Source organism: Typopeltis vanoorti, chromosome 16, assembly GCF_054136105.1.
Source record: "Typopeltis vanoorti isolate ZY-2024b chromosome 16, IOZ_Tvanoo_1.0, whole genome shotgun sequence".
Taxonomy (NCBI): domain Eukaryota; kingdom Metazoa; phylum Arthropoda; class Arachnida; order Uropygi; family Thelyphonidae; genus Typopeltis; species Typopeltis vanoorti.
In genome coordinates, this window is record NC_143564.1 from 14,716,660 (window position 1) to 14,734,148 (window position 17,489).

Here is a 17,489-nt window from a genome sequence, read left to right on the forward strand (position 1 = left end):
ACTAGCTTGCAGCACTGCAGTGGATGAAAGAATTTAAGGGAAGAGGGGTTGTTGGTGCATGGGAGAAACTTAAGAAAAAATTGTTGACAGCAATGACCGATTGTATACCTCAAGTGAAGAAGATAAAGCAATTTGGAGTCAAATGGATGACAAAAATAATAAAAGGTGGATTGCAGAAGAAGAAAAAGAGATTATGGAAGGCATATAAAGAAGAGAGGTGGAGAGCAGTTGCCTGAGGAATATAATGCTCGGACTAGGAAAGTGTCTAGTATTGTAAGGAGAGAAAAATTAGAATATGAGAGGGGACTGGCACTGCAATTGAAAGATAATCTCAAGGAGTTTTTTTACTGTGTGGTGAGTAGGAGGAAAAATGATAGTGGACAGATTATCTTGCAGGATGGAGATGGGAATCGGGTGACCAAAGCAGATGACATAGTTGAGCTATTTAATGATTATTTATTAATGTTCTTAGTACCACAGGCTTTATTCGTAGAAGGATAATTAGTGATGAAGTGTTAGAAGTGAATGAAGAGGATGTATTCCAAATACCGAGTACAATAATGTCACTGAGGTAGGGGGATTAGATGGAATTTCACCACATATTTTAAGGGAATGTGCTATGGAACTGACTGTGCCATTAACTCAGCTGTTTAATGAAAGTCTTGTAATGGGGCAGGTTCCTAGAGTCTGGAAGGAGGGTAAGATAGTGCCATTGCATAAGGATGGCTATAGAATGGAGGTATCAAACTATAGGCCTGTTATTTGTATTTCTTCTGTAATTGTTAAGATTTTGGAGAGATTGGCAAGAACTCATAGACAGTAATTTAGTATTAGTACAATTGAGTAACAAGAGCAGTGAATGAAGGTAAGGCATACACTGTCAGTTTTTTTTTTTTTTTTTTTTTTTTTTTCAAAGGCATTTGACAGGATGCCAAATTGCAAGTTAATTTTTAAGTTGCATCATGTGGGTTTGGATATCAGGTTAGTGAATTAGATCGGTGATTGACTTGCTGATAGATATCAGAGAGTTGTATATTGGGAAGAAGCATCAGGGTGTAGGAAGGTTACAAGTGGTGGAGTTCCACAGGGTTCAGTCCTGGGACCATTATGTTCAATTGTTATGTTAATAATATTTTCACAGGACTACAGGGAGATGTTCAGTTGTTTGCTGATGATGTGAAGCTTGGGAGGATTATTAGTTGCTGATGTTTTGGCTCTTCAAGAGGATTTGAATAAGCTGGAAGGATGGGCAAAGGCATGGGGATATCAGTTTAATGCAACTAAATGTAATGTTTTAAAATTTGGTTTCTACAAAAGGGATGCTTCATACTCACTTGATGGAGTTATACTGGAAGAAGTGGAGGGAGCAAGGGATCTTGGGGTAATTGTGGATAGAGATTTAAAGTTCTGGGAACATATTGCAATGGTTGTGAAGACATCTCTGAGAATTGCAGCAATGTTGAGGAGAACATTGACCATGAGAGATTAAAGTGTGCTAGTCCCATTGCATAATGCTTTGATCAGACCATATCTGGATTTTTGTGCTCAGATCTGGTCACCAGGATTTGAAGGAGGATCTAGGAAACTTGGAGAGGATGCAGAGATGGATAAAAAAAATTATGACTATACAACGTTGATTATGAGGGTAGACTTAGGGCATATGGACTGCAGAGTTTGGTGAATAGAAGGTAAGGTGGGGGGGGATATGATTGAGACATTTAAGTTGTTGAAGAGTTATTATAGTATTAACACTGAGTAGATTTTTCATATGATAGAATGAGGTAAAGGAACAAGGACAAGAGGCCATCCCTGGAAGTTGCAAAAGGAGGTAGCGAGTAAAAGGGTATGAAGTAAGTTTATTGCATGGAAATGCACCTGAGAGGGTGGTGAACATGCAGACTATGGATGATTTTAAGGAGTGGTATGATAGACTTTGTGGTCACTAGTATTGATCTCCTGCAATGAGACTTGTGACTCCATGGAGGTCAAGAAAATAATAATAAATCAAAAATCCATTTGTGCACAAATCCTTCATTCCTAAATTTTACAGGATTCTTCACTCTATCCAAATACAGAAACTATATATACATCATTTGATAACAAAAGTAACAGAAAACATCTGATGCACATATAAATGTACCATCATTTCTCATCATCTTTTCAACAGATGAACAGCCAATAGACAAAATATCAACCTTCTTTATTCAAAAGAGTTACAAGGAATATGGATTGAGAGGATCTAGAGACAAGAAAATCAGTTCTTGTAGAAATGTCATGTTAACAACACTCAGAAAAGATACTACAAGCAACATCCAATGTTAAGAATGTCAAAGCTTAAAACCACTGTGACATTTTTGAGATACTAACTAGGTTCCAAAAGTTCCAGCCTGACATACACAAATTGCACAAATTTTAAAATGGCATGTGTGACAGATAACACCATCTATCGGTAGCTTAGTGTACCAGTTTTCAACTCTCTACTTGGATTGTTCTCTACCAGTTAGAGTCGCTCATTTGACTAACACATGGTACTCTAATTGGGTACCGTGCTGTGATAGTTTCTCACAAAAGAAGGGCTTTCTCCAAGTGCTATCAAACAGTGATTGGATGGTGTTTATTAGGAAACTTCTCCTTTATATTCCACCATGAAGGAATAGGCTAAACAGTTTGCCTTGGAAGAGAGCATCAAAGATGATCCTCGTGATGGTCAAACCTGGAAGTGAGATGACTGAGGAAAATGTCTCTTTTGTTGAGGAGAACTGCTCAATAACAGATGGCTGAAGCTCAAAGAAATCTCAGCAAATTTTCTATAACAACCATCTTTCGTATCATTCACAAAAAATCTTCACACAACAAAGGTCAGTGCAAGGTAGGTACCCCAAAGTCTCTCTTCAGTTTAGAAGGAGCTTCGTGTGACCTCTTCCCACAAGTTTTTAAAGCTTTGCCAAGGAATCAGAGAGAAGTGCTGGAATCCATTGTTGCTGGGGATGAAATCATGGTTCTTTATTATGATCCTCCTTCCAAAAGGGAATCCATAGTGTGGTGCAAACCAGGCAAAGCACTACTGAGAAAAGCCAAGATCACTCAGTCCATGAAGAAGATCATGGCAACAATCTTTTGGGATTGCTGGGGAATTCTCTTGATTGACTTCAAGGAAAGGAATGCCATCATCAGTGGAGAATATTATGCTTCACTCCTGCACAATCTACACACGCCATAAAGGAAAAGAGACAAGGATGCTGAGTCATGGTGTTTGCATGCTTCACGACCTTGAAGGACTGTGGTTTCCAGGAGATTGAAACATCCACCCTACAGCCCAGATCTAGCACCCAGTGACCTCTTCTTGAAACTGAAGAAAGACTTCAAGGAAGAAAATTTGCAGATGACACTGAGGTGAAGGATGCAGTTTTAGGCCATTTTGGAGACAAAAGTATGGACTATTTTTTTCAAGGGCATAGATATGTTAATTCAAATATGTGAGAAGTGTGTTGAAGTAAAGGGAGATTATTATTATTATTATTATTATTCAGGCCTCCAAGGAGTCAAAAGACTCATCGAGGGAGGTCCTTTCTAAGACATAAAGTCTGTCAAGACTCATCGAGGGGAAGTCCCCCCCTGAGAAACACAAAGTTTATCATACCACTCCTTAAACCCACTGACCGTTCTCACTCCCACCACTCCATCAGGCAATGCATTCCACGGCTCAACCACCCTCCACACAAAGAAACCACTCCTTACCCTCTTGCTCACAGTTTCCTTTCGTAACTTCCAGGGATGGCCTCTTGTCATCACTCCTTCCCGCTGATCAACCAAGCGAAAGAACTCCCCAGTGTCAACCCTGTAACCACCTCTCAACAGTTTAAAAGTCTCAATCATATCACCTCTCCTTCTTCTATCCACCAAACTCTGCAGTCCACATTCTCTCAGCCGATCCTCATAACTATCCTTGTACAGTCCTGAAACCATCTTTGTCATCCGTCTTTGTATCCTTTCCACGGTTAATTTATCCCCTTCAAATCCTGGGGACCAAATCTGAGAACAATAGTCCAAGTGTGGTCTGATCAGAGACTTATACAACGGAATGATAACCCTCTTATCTCTGCAGGTCAGTGTCCTTCTCATAATTGCAGCAATCCTCTGTGTTACCTTCACCACCTTTGCAATATGTCCCCTAAACTTCAGGTTTCTATCAATCATCAACCCCAGATCTCTTGTCTCCCCTACTTCCTCCAGTATAACTCCTCCCATAGAGTATGCAGCATCCCATCGATGTTTCCCAAACCTCAAGACCTTACATTTTGCTGCATTAAACTGACACCCCCATTCATTTGCCCATCTATCTAGCTTATTTAAATCCTCTTGCAGGGCTACCACATCTGCACTATTACTAATAATCCTTCCAAGCTTCGCATCATCCGCAAACAACTGAATATCCCCCTGCAATCCACTGGCTATGTCATTGATATAAAGGTTAAACAATATAGGTCCTAGTACTGAGCCCTGTGGGACCCCACTTGTAACCCTCTGCCTCCTGGAAACTGCTCCACCATACACAACTCTCTGATACCTATCAGACAGCCAATCCTGAATCCAGTTAACCAATCTGACATCCAGACCCATGTGCTGCAACTTAAATACCAGCTTATCATGTGGCACCCTGTCAAATGCCTTCGCCAAGTCTAAGAAAATTGCAGTATATGCCTTTCCCTCATCTAATGCTCTTGTAACTTTATTATAAAAGGCTAGCATATTGCTAAAACAAGAGCGTCCTTTCACAAATCCATGTTGATTCTCACAGATAACATTACCCTCATCTGCCCAATGCTGTACATGGTCCCTCACTACTTTCTCCAAGATCTTAACAACTACTGATGACACACAGACTGGCCTATAATTAGACACTTCCAGTCTGTTACCACCCTTATGCAATGGCACTATCTTACCTTCCTTCCATTCCCTGGGCACCTTTGCCAAAGCCAGACTTTCATTGAAAAGCCACGTTAAAGGTATTGTCAATTCCCTAGCACATTCTCTCAAAACTCGTGGCGAAATACCATCCAGTCCCACAGCTTTACTGACATCCAGAGTACTCAGTATCTGAAACACACTCTCCTCCTGTACCTCCAGACCTCGTACCAGTCCTATCCCTCTAGCATTAAAACTGACTCCTCTAGGATGAAATACTCCAATAAAGTGTTCATTGAACAATTCCACTATGTCCTCTGCATCAGTCACTCTATTCTCATTTTTATCCCACAATATCATTCTTCCACAGTCATTTCTCCTCCTACTGGCCACATAGCTAAAAAATTCCCTAGGATTTTCTTTGGATCTTAGGGCCAATCTCCTCTCATATTCCAGTTTCGCTTTCCTTACCACACGAGTCACTCTTCTGGCCTGTGTCTTATATTCCTCATGCATCTCTTCACCTGTCTCCTTATATCTCTTCCATAGCCTCTTTTTCGCATGCAATTCCTGTTTAATATTGTTTGTCATCCACTTTACTCCAAATTGCGCCCTCTTCTTCACTCGTGGTATACAACTTACCATTGCTGATAACAAATATTCTTTCACAATTTCCCACGCACTGGTGATATCCCGGCCTTCCAATTCCTCCCTCCATGAAACTTCCCGAAGTTGACGTCTAAGACTATTATAATCACCTGCCTTATAATTCCACATAAGTTCCCGTCTCTTTGATACTCCTGCATGTCTATTCATTTTCCAAGTCAAAACCATATGGTCACTCTCTCCAACTGGTGGGAGAGACGTCAACTCAGTTATTATCAACTCTTCTGATGCTATAACCAAATCCAAAATTTTTGAACCTCTTGTTCCCTCTGTTACATGTTGCCTAAGACATTTGTCCCTCAAGAATTCTAGAAATTCCATTCCCCTATTGTTACATGCATCTTCCTCTCTCCAATTTATACTACTGAAGTTAAAATCTCCCATAACAATCATTCTTCTTGCACTTGCCAAACTTAGCTGTCTAAACATCTCCTGGTCCCCATCCTCTGTGCTCCTGGGTCTGTAGCAACACCCCACTAAATATCCTGTCTTGCCTACCTCTACCTCACACCATACGCTCTCAAAATCATTTGTCTCACTACCTTCCAAATTCTCCACTCTTAGAGGACATAGGTCATCACTTATCATAAGCAGCACCCCACCACCACGCTTTCCCCTCCTATCCTGGCGAAAAATGCTATACCCAGCGACTTCTATTCCTGTTTTTATATCCCCTTCTGTCAACCACGTCTCAGTGATCGCAATAATTTTTGGCCAGGCTGATGCTATCTGCGCCACCAATTCCTCTCCCTTATTACGGATACTCCTGGCATTAGTATACAGCATATAAATGCCATTGTTTCTATACCCAGCATTATCCCTTCTAGACTCCACTGGGCTGAGTCTTACCTGACATTGTCTCCCTTCTCCCAAGTATCCATTCCCACAAGAGGCCACCCCTGCTATCATCCTCCCTGGGACACACTGACTCGTTCAGAACAGCAATCTCTCCAGATGCCTACGTCCTTCCTCATTCAAATGCAAACGGTCTCTCGCAAACAACTCCTCTCTTTCCTCAAACGCACTCCAAGCATCCACATATACCAGTCCTCTCTTGTCACACATTCTCGCTATTATGCCATTCAATATCACCGCTCTTCTGCTCAGCTCATCATTATCATACCTAGGCAACACGCACACTATTTTTCCTCTCTCTGTCTTCTTCCGTACAGTCTCAAGCAAAAATCTCATATCTCTCGCTGCCCGACTTACATTACCACTCAAGTCATTCGTTCCTACCATCACAATCATCTCATCCACCCTTTCACTTCTCTTAATTGCCATAGCCACCCTTTCTATTGTTCCTCCTGGCAAACACTCCTCACGCATCCTATCCTGAACACCACGGATCATTGAGTCACCATACATTATACCTCTTACCATTCCATCGCTCCTATTGTTTCCATTCTCTCCTCTTCTTTCATTCCCATACCTCTCTCTTCTACTGTTTCCATTCTCTCCTCTTCTAGCACTCCCATACATCTCTCTCATTCCCTCTCTCCTACTGTTTCCATTTTCTCCACTTCTAGCACTTCCATATCCCTCTCTCATTCTGTCTCTCCTACTACTGTTTCCATCCGCTCGTCTTCTAGCATTCCCATACCTCTCTCTCATTCCATCTCTCCTACCGTTTCCATTCTCTCCTCTTCTAGCACTGCCATATCTCTCTCTCATTCCGTCTCTCCTACTGTTTTCATCCTCTCGTCTGCTAGCATTCCCATACCTCTCTCTCATTCCTTCTCTTCTACTGTTTCCAATCTCTCCTCTTCTAGCACCCCCATACCTCTCACTCATACTCCTTAAATTCTCTCTCTCTCCTACTCTGATTCGCCTTGCATTCATCTCTTCCATTCTCCTAATCTTATCTTTCATACTTCTGCTCTCATTCACTAGACATTCCACCTCCTCTTTCAACTCATCTATCTCCCGCTGCAGGTCAGTCACTCTTAATCTAAATTCACTCTCCAATTATGTTGAAAAGTGACACAGTTGTTTTCTCTCTCTCACCTCTAAAAGTTAGGCAGGCCAGAAACTTATGGAACTATCCTCATACTTCTTGATATGTAGAGATGGTGATCTGGTTCCATTCAGGAATAGCATACTGGTGTTTGGTATGCCTAAACTTCTGTCATTAGTAAAATCATGATATCTGAACTGCCATTTGAGACTACATTGTTCATCTACCTAGATGCTTTAAATACAGGCATGCTCAAACTGCTTGTCATGGCTATACTATCTATGCTCAATATGGCCACAGAGAGTGTGATAATGAATTGTGCTTTACAAAAGAAATCCTAAATGCATCAACTGTGAGTGAGGACATCCAGCCTGCTGCTGAGCATGCTGAAGGTGGAAGGATGAAAAAGAGATACAAGAGAAAAGATGAGCATCATTCCATTGGGTACTGTGTTTAGTGTCAATACTATACGACCAGACCAGACCTTTGAGGTTTTGGTTATTCAATGTAGTATTGACCAAGACAAGAAGAACATCTCATGTCAAGATTCTCATAGGAATCTTGCCACCACTAAACTTCACTGGCAGTCTTCTTATACCAAGAAGGTGATGGTTAAGAAAACTTTCAAAAAAGGACACAAACCTGCATAATTCCACCATCCTACAGTTTTAGTATGCCAGAATGTTAGAAGCTTGACCACTTCTCTTTGGAGTACAACAATAGCATGATCTATTATGGCATCATTCCTGAAACATCTCTTAAAATGATTCTATAGAAATGAGAATCATCTAATCCAAACAATAATGGCAAGTGGATCTCATAAAGATAAATCTTTATATCCATAGGCAAAATGGATACCTTGGTATCTATTGAATTTAAAATAAACATAACAGCTGACAGAGATATAATAGATGATGTGATAAGCATTTTTCTAGAGGAGGAGATGCATGCTGCCTATCTATACAGGGTGTTCGGGATAAATTTGACATATTTATAATTAATTATATTTTTCCGTAAGTTACATGTATTAACACACACTTCTCTTCATTTAAAAGTTTGGACCCTTCTTCATTCATATACAAGATGTCAGAAAGGATGGATAGCTGGAACCCACCTGAATCATGGAAGAGAATAACTTGTATCATGATGATTCGTGCCCGCCATCAAAATAAGGATATTACGACTGCTGCCCAATGCTCCCTGAATACAGTAAAAACAATCAGGCATGAACTAGAGACTTGCAATGGTGACAACGAGGATGTAGCAAGAAGAAAGATCCCTAGCAGACGATCTGATTGCGTTCGTACAGCAGAATTCCTCGCAAATCTGCAGGAACAGGTGTTGAAGAACCCTGGCATTGGAATTCGGGCTTTGTTTGTGGAGTTGCTAACTGTAGTCAAGCCCTGGATAACAAGGGTAGCCAATGGTAGGCCGTATGTATGGCAGCAGGATTCGGCCCCTTGCCACACCTCTGGGAAAAGTCAAAAATGGTTGTCTGAAATTTTCTACGACTTCACCAGTCCAAATGTTTGGCCTCCAAACTCCCCAGACCTTAACCCCATGGATTATTTTGTATGGGGCACAGTTGAAAAAGACACCAATCGCACTTCCAGTAATACAAAAGCCCAGTTAATGGATAAAATTAAAACAGTTTTTGCGGCCCTTCCCAGGGAGACTGTAGCATCAGCTTGTTCGAGGTTCCGAAGCAGAATTGAAGCTGTGATCGATGCTAATGGTGGTTATTTTGAGTAAATCTTGTTGATAGTATTGTAATTAACTCTGCCTGTAATGTTTTTTTGTCAATTCATTAAATTTAATAGATACAAAGAAGATTTTCTTTTTCCTTACGAAACTGTCAAATTTATCCCGAACACCCTGTACTACTCAAAATCATATGATAAACAAAAGCCAAAAAAAGTAAGTTGTCATCCTCTCAAAAGGATGTCTACAAAGCCAAAAGAATAGATTAACTGTTACAATGGAACTGTTGTTGACTGCCAAAATCTTGATGTCAAGGTCATTCTGCAGAAACAGAAATCTGCCTATTTTGATCTGCAAGAAATATATCTAAAATGCACTGAGAAACTGGAATTCAGTGATAGACTTTCTCATGCAGAAGTCACCATCTTCATGGGCAACCATATCCCTTTTTTGTATGTCCACCTCAACACCATATAAGTCATAGCCTTCAAACAACATTATCTGTCAGTGGCATTTATTACAACATTTACATTACAATACTGTAGTACATTACATCGTGGTTATGTTTAACACCCTAAGACAACAAGTTAATCCCAGTAATGGACTTGAATGGAAAGCACAGATACTGAAAATAACAGTACATTATCAGTGTGTGGAAACAGCATGCAATTCAAAGAACATAAATACAAGGTAAATATAACAATTGGTTTACCAATTAAAAATGGTTGCTGCTTGCTGGAATAATAATATTTAAATCAAACAAACAAACAGTTTTTGATATTTATATAAGATGAGAATCTCCCAAACAAAAGTTTGGGAGGATAGAGAGTGAGAACCATTCCATTTCAGATTAGGTCATTGTATAAGGGCTTCATATCTTTTTTTGAAAAGGCATTCATATTTAAAACTTCTTCTATGGATAAGATGAGCTTCATCCTACAGGATACTGTGTTTAGTGTCAATACTATGCTGTGCCAGACTAGATTTTTGAGGTTTCACATATTCAGTACTGTTTTGATGTTTATTAATTATTTTTTCCAACGGTCTTGTTTGCCCAAAGTATGTCATATTACATTCCCAAGGGATCTGGCTAACACCAGCCAGATTAAAAAGAAGAACATCTCATCTCATGTTAAAAACATTTGTCTTTTGCAGATGGTAACAGATGAGAAATTTTGTTGATAGGAAAATATGTTGGATTAAGGTGATACTTCTTCAGAATTCTACCAATAGGCTCAGAGATACCAGAAATATAAGTGATTGGAACTCTGCAGTCTGTCAAAGTATCCTTTGGTATTGGACTGTAGGAAACAATTATCTGTTGGAATTATGAGGATTCTAACTATTTAATTCCATTAAAGTTTCGATAGTGCAAAGTTCTTGTTGTAAGTTTGAGGGAGAAGAGCACTCATTATGCACTCTGTTATGATTTGATATCATCAATTTTTTGAGAAATGTGATGAGCAGACTTGTGACAAGTGTATCTGCCAGTAAAGGTAAGTTTTTGGTAGCAACGGTTGACAAAGTAACAGAGGCAGTGCAAGTTAGAAAGATGTCCAAGAATGTTAAACTACCAGTATTTTCTTTTTCAATGGTAGATTGAATGTGAGTGAAGGCTATTGATTCGATGTAGGAGGTGGTAATTTCATTTTCTGAATGAGGCCAAACAGCATAAAATGTCATCAACATAGCAAAATCATTAAGTTTGTCGGGGATGAATGAATGAAAACAAGGTATCTTTCAGATGGTTAAAAAAAATACACTGGTTTGTTTCCATAACTTAAGAAACAAAATTAAAAAATCATGATAACTCAGTGGCAGGGGGGGGGGGGTCATCTGAAAGTCAGATACATTATCGAAAATGTGACATTGAGGTTGGTTATTTTATACAAATGAGTGGTGCTGTCAGCAGTATATGCAAATGAGTCATAGCACAAGTGGACATTTTGGAGTGGTTTTACATTTTGTGTTTGGAGTGAGAACAAGACATTTTGTGATAGCAAAATTCTTGGACATGGCTGCAATACATCATGCAACCACTCAATTTAGGTAGTGAGCCATCATAAGTCTAGAGGTTGGCCAAAGTCAGACAGACTTAGCCAAATGGTTGCAAGTGACTCATGCATTGTTCACAGACTGTGGAACCAACTCCAACAGTCACAAACAGGCATCTGAGGGGATACAGCGAAGGAAGGCTACAACTGCAATGGGTGATTAATATCTCTGATTATCTGCTTGCCGAAACAGGAGTACTACTCTGAATCAGCTATGATCTGACCTCGCATCGTCTACAGGAACATTGGTATCTGCTTCCACTGTGCACAGAAAGCTTCACAAAGGTGGTCTGTATACTAGGCAACCAATAGCGTGAATACCCCTATGCCTGTACCACAGGAGAAAATGCTTGAAATGGGCTTTGACCATGTCAACTGGACCCACAACTAATGGGGTCAGTACTGTTTGCAGATAAGTTCCAGTTTGCTCTACAAAGTGATACTAGGCGTGTTCTAATCTCAGGAGAACAAGGAACATGTTATCATCCCTCTAATATTTATGAAAGGGACACTTAGGTAGAGGTAGTGTGATGGTTTGTGGAGGCATTTCTTTGGGTGGACACACTGACCTGTATGTGCTTCCTAATGGCACTATGAATGCTGCAACTTATAAGGCTAAGGTCCTAAACCCTTTTCTGTTTATCCCCCCTATCATATATGGGTATGATAGGGGGGGATATTTATCCTATAAAGTGATAATTCTCATTCCTTTCTTTTAAGCTTACACGGTGATCCGAATGCATTTTTGAAAATTATGGAGACAACTACCGTGTTTGAATAAAAACTCTTTAGTTTAATATAACTAAAATCTACATTCGACGTTTAGACCTTTATGTCAAGGTCTTCTTCTGGAGCATACAACTATACACAGAAAACAAGCTACACTACAATCAAACTGGTTTGTTACAGACACTGACCAACCGCTGTGTCTGTAACAAACCAGTTTGATTGTAGTGTAGCTTGTTTTCTGTGTATAGTTGTATGCTCCAGAAGAAGACCTTGACATAAAGGTCTAAACGTCGAATGTAGATTTTAGTTATATTAAACTAAAGTTTTTATTCAAACACGGTAGTTGTCTCCATAATTTTCAAAAATGATAATTCTCATTCTCCTTGAGCAAAGCTCATGGACTAAATTTCTCTTCAAGAAAAGATTAGTGTATTTATGGGCTAGCCAGCCAGGTCTCCTGACCTTAATCCTATTGAGCATGTCCAGGATGCTCTACATAGATGTGTTGCTGCTTTCAAGCCCCCCCCCCCTCCAAATTCTTAGAAGAGCTTTGTAAGCTCTCCTAAGTTCTTCTCATTATACTGCTTTTCACTGAAATGAATAAAAATTCATCATACTGTTTTTGAATTAATGTGATTTTTCTCTTTATTTCTTAATTTATGGAAGTCAATGTAGTTTGCCAAGGGTGAAGAGAGGAGCTGTGCCTTCAATCTATTTATAGATTTTGTTTTTCCAGCTGAAATATCCTGATTGTATAATAATAAAGATAATTATTATTATACAATCAGGATTATACAATTATACAATTATTATTAAATAATAATTATATAATAATAATTATTATTTGATACCTCCAGGGAGTCCAAGGACTCATCGAGGGAGGGCAATAACAAATTAAAAAATCTTCACTACATCAGGAGGGAAATCATCATATAGAAAACTAATAATGTCAGACAATGGAATGTTAGTAAATAGAGAAACAATATCAAAACAGACTAAAATATTTGACTTTTATTTGAATAGCCTTGATTTTTTCAAGAAAATGTGGAATTTTTGATGAATGATCTAGTATGGGTAATTAATAGGTATGAAAAAAACTTTGCAGTTCTATATGTGGATGAATCAATACATTTAACAATGGGTCTTACAGGACAATGTTCCTTGTGGATTTTTGGAAGACCCATATAAATGAGGAGTCTTTCTAAAACGAGTGCATAACTTATTCAAAGTATTTTCATCCCAGCTAATAACTTCATCCAGGAGCTTATTTAATTGTTTAATTCGTGTTTTAGTAAGGTTTTATAATAAATTTCTTGATAAATGGAGTTATTCTATAAAAGGCTGTTTATCTTCCTCTCATAGTCAGCCTTATCCAGTACAATCACAGATTTTCCTTTATCCTCTTTAGAAATAGATATGTGGTTCTTTGATTTAATGAAGGTACTTTAATGAAAACTTCAAAGTGTAGTTTGTTAACATCTTGACATGCAAGACCAAAAATATTGTTTGATATTATGCAAAAATTTAAGATAGGGAATGGATTTAGATACAACAGCAAAATCATGACCTTGAGCTAACACACTAGTCTCAAGCATCAATCTATAGGTGTCCAAAAATGTTAATTACCCATTTATTAGTAGGAATGTTTCTAGTAGTAACTTTTTGCTGATGATAAAATAATTCATATTTTTGCATGGCTAGCCTGGTTGGCTGAGTGGTTAGCATATCTGCTTTCCATCCAAGAGGATGTAGGTTCAAATCCCACCAGGGGCATGGATGCTTATGATTGTCCTGCTAACTCTGTAGAATGGTCATCTGTGACCCTACCACTTCTCCTAGCAGAAGGCTTTACTCCCAAAACCAAATGAGTGTTTGGTTTTGGGAGTAAAGTGAGTTAATGAGTTATTCACAAGTGGCGTAATTTTGACACCATACAGTGTCAAAATGACGTCACTTGTGAATAACTAACTTGACTGTGTGAATGAGGTAATGATTGTTTTGAAACACATATTACAGTATCCAGTAATTCATTGTCTAGAGCAGTGGTCGCCAAAGTGGTCGATATAACATTGTTAGGGGTCGATTCAGGCTCAGGGGTCGATTTGGGCTCAGGGGTCAATTGGGAGTTGATTCTGGCTCAGGGATCGATTGGGGGTCGATATAAGACATCATTGTATGGGTAATATTTAATTCGGCTAACTTGGATTACCTCCACCTGAATGACAAAGCAATTAAGAGTGAATCGTGGGAACAGTGACATGAATAGGACCTGTAAGATGGAGCAAGGTCACAAAAATAGTTACGGAGGCCAATCAAGTAGGCCAAAATGACGTATTTAATAATAAACAGATGTCTGTGGTTCCCGCCTGGCCAGCGCAGCAGGAGCGAGATTGCAACACGTGAGTGGTTGCTTATTTACTTATACTTACATGTATTCGATCCCAGTCTCATTTTTGTGCATCGACATACAATTGAGCGTTAATGTTCTAAAATTCATCAACATACATATTATAATCCAATCGTTATCCATTCACGAACTAAACTTCTCTATGTTGAAGAGTTGAGCAGGGCTGGTAGTAATACCAGTGATATTAATACCAGTAGTTTATTAATACCAGTATATTAATATCACTAGTTATACCAGTGTTACTAATAGTAGTAGTAATAGTAATATAATAATATATACTATATTATACATACAATAAACACTGTAACTATAAAACAAACAATCGAAAAACTCTCATAAGCGTCTTTTTTGCTTGTCTTATTATAATTATGTAATAGTAAAATAGAGGGGGTCGATAAAAAGTCAAGAAACTCTTGAAGGGGTCGACGGTCAAAGAAGTTTGGCAACCCCTGGTCTAGAGTAACTGAAATCCTTCTTTCAAAATCTGAAATGGACTCAATATTAGATGCCAATCCTGTGGGACGAAACTCATGTCTTCTCCATATAAGCAGTTTTAAATATGAACACCTTTTCAAAGAAAGTTGTGAAGCTCCCCTCCTCAAAAAACAGCTTGTGAGATTCTCTGCTTATGTAGATAAATGTTATTATTTCAGCATGGTTATTATTTCAAGTTTTTGTCATGTTTTTAGTTTGGTTTTGGTTTTAGTTCACTATTTTGGTTGAGTGCTGTGTGTTTTAACTGTCTCTATGATGTTTATTAATAATGCTGTGCGTTTTTGATAGATTAAACAAGTTGACATTCATAGTGTTTTATTCATTTTGTGTTACAAAATGGATATATCTCCAAGAATGTTTTCAAAAATATGTACTCTTTCCAGCACGCATCCATAACTCAAAGAAAATGCCACTGAGTGTTGTGTTGGTTTGAGTACTGTTAATGTGATTTTAAAGAGGTTTAGGGAGACAGGTACCTTTTTCCTAACAGAAAAAGAAAATGTGGGCTAAGAAGGAAAACTACACTTACTTCAGTAAGTGTAGTTTTCCTTCTTAGCCCACAAAGGTTGATTCCATAGACCTGCTACAATCTTAGTCACTTGCCTCCTCCTCATCACCAAGAAATCCTGTTGCCCAGATCAGCATGCAGTAGTGAAGATGGGATCTTATCAAGAGGAACAATAATCTGCTTGTCTCTGTTCATCAAAGTATTCTTCAGTAACCAAGTGATCTGACGATCTGATTTAGCCACTTTTGCTATGTGCCCCCTAAACTTTAGCTCCGTACTGATACTCTGAAGTCTCTGGCTTCATCAATTTCTTGGAGTACAGTTCCACCAATGCACTATACCTCTGATAATCTTTTCACCCCAAAATGCATAATCTTACACTTTGCCACATTAAACTGACATCCATTTTTCTTTGCCCAGTCTGCCAATCTATCCAAATCATCCTGCAAAATTTTGACATCACCTGTATTAACTATTGCTCTACTCAACTTTGCATCATCGGTAAATACCTGAACAGTTCCTCTCAGATTCTTTCCTATATTGTTAATGAACAAATTAAACAGTAACTTTCCAAGAACAGAACTCTGTGGTACACGACTAGTCAAAGGCCTTCTTTTGGAGCCTCTACTCCTGAATAAACAACTCTCTCATATCTCTCCATCAACCATCCTCCCATCCATCTAACCAACCCTATATCCATCCCTATGTGCTGCAGTTTACTGATTAGAATTCCATGTGGTATCCTGTCAAAGGCCTTTGCAAAGTCCAGGAGCATCGTAAACCACTGTAAACCAACTCAGCTGTCACTGTATTATAAAACGTGAGCAAGTTATTGAGGCATGACCTATCCTTCACAAAACCATGCTATCCCCCATACAGTATCCCATTTCCATCTATCCATTCATCAAAGTATTAGAGAAGTTGGTCAAGATGTGCTGATCGGCCAGTAATTTGTTACATCATTCTTGGAGCCTCTTTTATGCAATGGAACTATTTTCCCCTTTTTCCACCTCCTCTTGACTAACCCAGAGCCGAGACTTAGATTAAACAATATGGTCAAAGGCACTGACAATTCCTTCGCAGCTGCACGTGAAACTGGAGCTGGTATACCATCCAATCCCACAGCTGTATTCACATTAGGATTCTTTAATTTGCTATTCACTTCCATTTCACTTACCTCAGTTCCCATATAAGCCTTTGGCTCTTTCATTCCTGCAATATCACCACCTGGATGATATATTCTTGCAAAGTGTTCACTTAGTAATTCTACTATTTCAACTGATTCAGTTTCTGCCATATACATTCTTTCTTTTACTTGCAGCATATTGAAAGAACTGTGGGATTCTCTTTAGCCTTTCATAATTTGCTTTTGCCTTTCTTACCATATTAGTTATCCTTCTGGCCTGTGCCTTGTATTGTTCATGAGCCTGCAGGTCACATTTCTCCTTAAATTCCCTTCCCAGTTGTTTCTTTTTGCAGCTCCAGCTTGATGATGATATTTATCCATTTAACTCCTACGTGATTTACTCTCCTGACTCTAGGTATACAGTCTGCCATTGCCTCCCTCAAACACTCTTTTACCATTTCTCATGCACTGTCAACATCCAGCCCTTGCAGTTTTATATGCCATGGCACCCATCCAAGCAATTTCCTATGCTTGTCATACTTACCTGCACTGTAATTCCACATATACCATGTCTTAACTGAAAATTTACACATTTGGCCACCTTCCAGGTCAAAACTGTATGATCACTCTCGCCAATTGGTGGCAACGTGATCATATTCATTATAGACAAATTCTCAAATGCAATTTCTAGATTGAGCACTCTCAAATCCCTAGTATATTCCATTACATGCTATCTAGGTAATTATCCCTTAGTAACTGCATAAAATCCATTTCCTTCATCCCATGTGTCCACTCCTTCTTCCAATCTCTGTTTCCATGGTTGAAATACCCCATAATAATTACCTGTCCTCCACTCATTGAGTTCGTTTGCTGATGCATACTATCTCCATCTTCTTTTTCATCCCCTGGTCTGTAGCAGCAGCCAACTTTACATGTTGTTC

At 38.9% G+C, this 17,489-nt stretch overlaps 1 protein-coding gene across 1 annotated transcript in view; it reads left to right on the forward strand.

Moving 5' to 3' along the window:
- The window catches only part of LOC150097861 (uncharacterized), a 501,089-nt gene that overhangs the window by 96,771 nt on the left and 386,829 nt on the right, over positions 1-17,489 (forward strand). The window lies entirely within an intron of this gene.